The sequence below is a fragment of the Neodiprion fabricii genome, chromosome 1, assembly GCF_021155785.1.
Source record: "Neodiprion fabricii isolate iyNeoFabr1 chromosome 1, iyNeoFabr1.1, whole genome shotgun sequence".
Taxonomy (NCBI): domain Eukaryota; kingdom Metazoa; phylum Arthropoda; class Insecta; order Hymenoptera; family Diprionidae; genus Neodiprion; species Neodiprion fabricii.
Genome location: NC_060239.1, coordinates 36451502 through 36458061, shown reverse-complemented (window position 1 = coordinate 36458061; position 6560 = coordinate 36451502). Strand labels below are relative to the sequence as shown.

General features: G+C 37.9%; 1 protein-coding gene across 5 annotated transcripts in view; it reads left to right on the top strand.

The window, feature by feature from the left end:
- Nucleotides 1-2753: 2753 nt before the first annotated feature.
- Nucleotides 2754-6560, top strand: part of LOC124186431 (probable beta-hexosaminidase fdl) — a 66958-nt gene continuing 63151 nt past the window's right edge. For 2 of the 5 annotated variants that reach the window (XM_046578180.1, XM_046578197.1), the window contains exon 1: nt 2760-3410. The gene's annotated coding sequence lies outside the window, so the exon portion shown is untranslated. Of the gene's footprint in view, nt 3411-4222; nt 4225-6560 lie in introns of all 5 variants that reach the window. The other 3 variants (XM_046578174.1, XM_046578188.1, XM_046578167.1) reach the window with 3 other exon arrangements.

The window sequence follows — 6560 nt, the reverse complement described above, 5'->3', positions numbered from 1 at the left end:
ATTTTTTTTTTTTTTTTGCAAGTACAGGTTCCGTGCAACAATTGTTTGATTCATAAAATAATCCGTAGGAGTAAAATAAAATCAGTTTCATTATGTGGTATTCAATGATATTGTATGTATTTTCAACTCTAAAGAGTAGTAAATTTATTCGTATTTCTTACTCGCATTGTGTCGCTCAGCCGAAGAGCTCGGTAGAATATGAGTAGGTATATAGTTAATATAATTGACTGCCTACACGCCTTGGTCCCTCAATTAAGAAGTTCAGTGTCACTGTAATAATTGTTTGCCTCGGTACATGGAAGAAAAATAACTGCCAGTCCGTAATTGGACCGTCTATTATACGGTCATTCCTTCATACTTATTCTAGTACATTGGAATAATATTGCTCTACGCTGTTTTTACATTCAGAGAATTTGCAAAATCGTAATACGGTTACATTTTGTTTTGGAAATCTACGGGCGATGCTAAAAAGTGCTAATCGTTATCACTGATATGATGCTATGCGAAAGTATAATAGTTAGACGTCGGATACTTTATTTTTAGACTCTTAACAGTCTAAAAAGAAAGTCAACATGCAATTTTATCGTTTCGATTACCCAATTACAGGCTATTAAACCTTTCTAGAATTTTAATTATCATGAGGCATAATTGTATCGGGTATTTGGGATGAAAAATGAGTGGAAATATGGAGAATTCTTCGGATGTATTTTGTGCTACTCCGGTTATTACAACTGAGCACATATTCCATGCATACAAAAAATGAGAAAAAACGAGTCAACGTCGCCAATTGAAAACAACGAATGCGATGCACCGAATTGGTTCCGTTTTATGCTTCAATGCTCGTGACGGTAGGCACTTTTTAAACGTTGAAAACCGCGACGATCTTTTTTTATTTGCATACATGTTGAAGAATCTTGTAACTACTTGATATTATAAAAGTTGTTCATCTGTAAAATTTTCAAGTTCATATTACATGTTAATTATATAATATAGGTATATGTTGTATATACATGTATATATTTTTTAATTTCAGATTCAGCTGCGTATTGCTAATATGTATATTATTTTTCGAGTTAATGTAATGTCATTACATACATTTAAGACACCCTGAAATTGCGTAGCCATTTTCTGTCCTAATGGAGTTTTGGCAGTAGCTGCATACTCTGAATAGCTTTAAAAGTTTGACTTGCACTCTACATGGGCAAAAAATACCTGCAGTTCTCATTGACCTACATGTTGAACATTTATACAAGGTAAAACGTGTCTGACTTTCTTACTTATTGTATATTTATATCAATTTCGGTCAGCATTTGCGGCTTTTTTTTTGTGAAAATCTATTTCTACAAGGCCAAAATCTGGATATATTTTCAAATTGCCAACTTACGATAAATGCAAGAATCTTACGAATATTCCAAGCCCGTAACAGCTGAAGAATGACCGAAGTGAATGCAAATTCCAATTTTATAATTCCAATTGCCGCAATGTACAACTAAAAAGAACACCTGTAATAGCAATGTTTCGATTCCATTATTTTCTTTTTCTAATCGTTGAGGGGGGGCATTGGCAGTCTCAATTCAGAATTTCGATCAGTTTTTACAATAGCTTCGGCAGGCATCCTAAATTTACGGGGGATTTTGTTTTTGTCCAACAACTCGTTCATTTTCAAGTTTTTACTTGAAATGTAATCACAGTTTGACTTTTAGCAAAATTCATTCTCTACAACTTTGCTAGTAAGAATTTTTTTTGTCTATGATTTATGTTATACGACCTAAACCATAAACTCAAGATAGCGGCCAAAGCTACGAAAAATCTGATAAAACTTCTGGATTCAGACTGTCAACCCCCCCCCCGATCCTCACCGGCGATTAGAAAATCAAAATAGCGGCTTCGAAAATTGCAATTACTGATGTACCAAGTTTTTCTTCCTACACAATCTTGGAAAATATTTTGAAATTACACCGAGTTGCGTCACGTTAGCTGCGAGTGCCGACGGCATACCGCAGAACGTGTAATTGCCGTTGGGATAAGCGTTGAAACTGAGAAAAAAAGGCGAACCGTTATATTATCATCAAGTTTTGAAATCAACTGTGGGCACGTTGATCTTCGACCGTTGAATCAATTTCTCGAATGAAAAACTGCCTGTACAACAATGTATGCCGATGCCCCAATCAATGTATCAAATTACGCAACCGGGCTTTCCGTTATCTAATACATGTTAAAGATATACGTACATAGTATATCCCGTGGCATAGTACGAAATGATTTTACAAAGTGTACTCAACATATACAATTTCGCGTATAATGTTAATTATCTATTACAACACGTGGATGTGAATTTATTTTCGAATTTCCAACAACGATATACAGTTTTCGAATAGGTTCAATAGAATATATCATATAAGTATCTCCTTCAGTGTAAATACAGTTATACAATATTTAATTTATCGAGTCGAGCAACATATTAATTTATAATATAACGCGAATCTTTAAATCGATCTCCGCGCGGTGGCGTAATTCGAAGATCCGATAGAGAGTGAGTTTAGCGAAGTTGAGACGAGAGTGTGGAGAAGTTGATAAAACATCGAGGAGCGAAACTTGATGCGATACAGTTCGTCTCGATTTCTCGATATTTCGTCGAGTCGACACACAGCTGTTGACACAGGTGTCGTCAATATTCGCTAGCCCTCGGACACATCAACGGCATCGCTGTTGCTGGCGTGAAGATTGATGCGTGAGAGCGACACAAAGATGGTTGTAAATTCGGCCGACAGATAGCGCGAAGAACGCGAGGCAGCGTCGCTCGGGATGAGGCCGCGCTGTCAAACGAAGAATCAAATCAGTCGGGGAGTTTGAATCGAGGAGATTGTTACGTGCGCCCCTCTTCTTTGGTGAAAAGTTCTTGTCCCGAGCTGCCGAGCGTTGCGCTTATTACCGTTACGTTCGATTTCTCTCACCGAGATCCTGAGGAGAGACAGCAACCTCGTTTGTCCGAGTTCGATCAGGGCGTGTAAACACCGGCGGATTAGATTATTAAAACCCTTCGTCGCTCTCGCGGAGACTGCTCCGAGTGTTCCGAGTCTATCCGTTCGCTTTGTACCTGCAAACTAAATTTGATTGAATCGCGTGTGTCGCCGCCTACGCACGCGTGGTAATCGTACAGTGACCGTACGCACTGTTGTTGTTTTAGTAAATGCTACAACACTATTGCATTGATAAGAAAAGCGGTCGGTCGTTTCTTCGGTTGTGCTGTTCGTCGATACGTTCGTCGACGGTGGATTATAACATCTCAGGGGAATCGGCCTTGGTTGTAGGCTAAAATAGGAGCCTCCATCTCACGCTGCGTTTCACATTCGTTTCTCTCGCTGCGACTACGAGGTTTCGCTTTCCCTCTTCGCAACTTCAGGGTTAGGGTGAGTACACAGTTGCATACATACATACGTACATACATGCGTACGTACGTACCTCGATTTACTTTGTTTACTCACGCGCTATCCGTACGTCTTTTTTTTTTATGTTTTTTTCGGTTTCCTTATCTCCATTCGGCAGACCGACGCTTTCGCCGTGTTTCGAATCTCCCGTGATTCTCGGCTGTTCGTTGCCCTGGAAACCTTGTGTTTTTTTTTTTTTTTTTTACATCACCTGCCATCGGCGTTAGTGAGGTTGCGACCCTGCTAATGACCGAGGCGGTATTCATTTCGTACGTACTTCTTACTTGGCTACTCGCAGCTCGGCGTTACTCAACCTCACCTCACCTCACCTCACCTAACCCAACCTAACCAAACCTAACCTCTAAGCAATCGGCGCGTGTACGGGGTGATGGTGCTGCTGCTGCTTCAATAGCTACCAATCAATAGAGAAGAAACGGCCACCGTCGGCCGACAGCTGACGGTATAAAACGGACATTTCGCTTCATTTTAGGTCAGGTGGATGAGTGATGCGTGGTTGCTAATACTGATTTATAAATCTCTCGCAGATCGTTGTCGATTTTCATCTTTTTTCTTTTTTTTTTTCTTTGATCCTCATTTTATTTTGTTTTGTTTCTCACTTCGGGGTGGATTTGCCGATTCAAATTAAGTACGAAGTGGTAGCTCATTTGTTATCCTTACCGATTCATCCGACTGCGACTATTTCGCTTTGGAACGATTCAAGCTCGATGTTTTTAAACTTAAAACTCGTTTGTGCATCGGTAACATATCGTATGTATAATAAGATAATAAATTAGATGTGGGCGAATATTCTCGGAATGATTCGGACGAAACTGGTAACTGGTTTTAACTGAGAATATCCGCGAAGTCATCTGATATTCATGTTCCTAGAAACCAGGTTTGCGGTTTAGTAGTACCAAACATATTTGAGGTTCAATTTTGTACCTATATATTATACCAGAAACTTGGAAACGAAAAATGAGAATAGAAAGTTTGAGGTTTTGGGTATATTTGAACACACGACGCTAGGCGTTTAACGACTAGATTCGTGATCAGACGTTAAAAGAAATTCTTGATTCCTGGTCAGGCTGAAGTTTGCAACGTTAATGTACTGATGCATTGTTGGAAAAAATCGTTACTTTGCAACTTTAGGATTACCTGCAGTTTAGCAAACCGTTAATAAAGCACCAGCAAACTCAGATTTTGTAAATCCAACTTCTTCAGGTATTCTATAGGTGCAAAATAGTAATTTTTGTTTCAACGCATCGATACATTAACGTTACTAACTTCAGCCTCCTGATTCCTGTAAAGATAAAGTCTTTGTCACAGACACGCCGTTATTAATTATCTCATTATCCATATCAGCTGCTGTAGTATCGCAACGCCAATTCTGTGATTTTTACTCTCTTCACAAAACGAATAACCACAAATAAGTATATTTTGTTTCAAATTCTTTCTTCGTCATCTTTTCATCTCCTCTCGCTCAGGAGCAGTTGCGTAAAATGTACTTGAATTAGCTCCCGAACTCACTTACGCGTCCTTGATAAAATCAACTCTTTGATAAATTACTACACGTATAATATAATTTGGAATATGAAAGAGGTAGGTATTTTATACAGTGAATCAGAGAAAAATAATAATCAGGGAGTGAAATAATTGAAAGTATAACGAACATACAGATCGAATGTTCGAGATTTTTCTCTCTTCCTCTCACTCTCTCTCTCTCTCTCTCTCATGGAATAAAAATACAAATAAAAATATCTGCGTTACGTTGTGCTGCGGTCTCTTTTTATAACTTAGGTACCCGTGTTTCTTTCTATATTCCTTCGACTATAATCCGTACGAAGTCAGCAGGCTTCTGTTGCATACCTATCATAGTTAAATCTCGCGCAAATCTATATCTTATTACACGACGACGAACACGAAGTCTTCTAAGCGTGCTGTTACGTAGACATGCCCAAGGATAAACCTAACACGTTCAGCACCATTTTTCATACTTTTTAAATTACAGTCCTGCAAACGATTTCATTGCATAATCGTTACACGTTGCGTATGATGTACGTACATACAACGCTGATCTACACAGTCACTGCTTGTTTGAACAATTGTTGTATTGTCGTATATATAGTCTACGTTACAGAAGTTATTCTTAACCGTTAAAGATAATACGCACACACATTTTGTACTATCTTTATCATCTCGCCTCTTTTCTTCTACTCTGCAGGCATTCGTTGTATCGTTGCGAACGGATTATTTCCTCGCTACTCTCTCTGTTTTGTTGTTGTTTCAATATGCTGACGATTGTTCGTGTATAACGGCTGTCCGGAAACTGAAGAAATCGCGATATTTTAAGAAGAAAAAAAGAGAAGTAAACTGTATCGCACGTTTCTCTATCTGTCAACCTTTTCTGCGTAATCGTAATACAATAATAATACATATACGCTGTTTCTGAATTATACTACTACTTTTAAATATCCGTTGATATTATTAGATTTATCATACCGGATATGTCGTCTTGCTGATTCTTCCTTTGGTGTATCTTCCCGTACAGGGATTTTCTCATCGCGATTCATCCAGCGTGGTGATCAAATGTTGTTAATTTTTTTTCCCAGTGTGATTTATACATATAATTCTCTTATGCATTTACAAAATTGGAATTATATTAATTATGCGTACATATATATTTATACACAAAGTATGCTTGCCCGAATTACTCTCGTAAAATTGTGTGGTACTGCCTTATGTGGTTACTGTATTAATGTATAATACACAGATAACAACTTTCGAGTGTCACACACACACACATACACATATATATATATAAAGCTTGGCCCAGAAGATAATTGGAAAGAACAATAAATATCTGCCCGTTTTACAATTCCCAACGATACGAGAGTTATGATGAAAAAATTCGTTATTATTTTAGAGGATTGAAATCGAGAAGTCTATTTACATCGCCACTTCTTCAGGTTTCGTATTTCTCTTTAGCTTTTTTATGCTTACAAGGTTCCAAACGTGCTAACGAATTTCTATATTGAATGTGTCTGCTACTTTACACGTGTGCTAATGTGAAACGGTTGCTAAATTATTTATGTCAAAGAACTCAAATTGGTTTATCTATGTATCAAACGATAC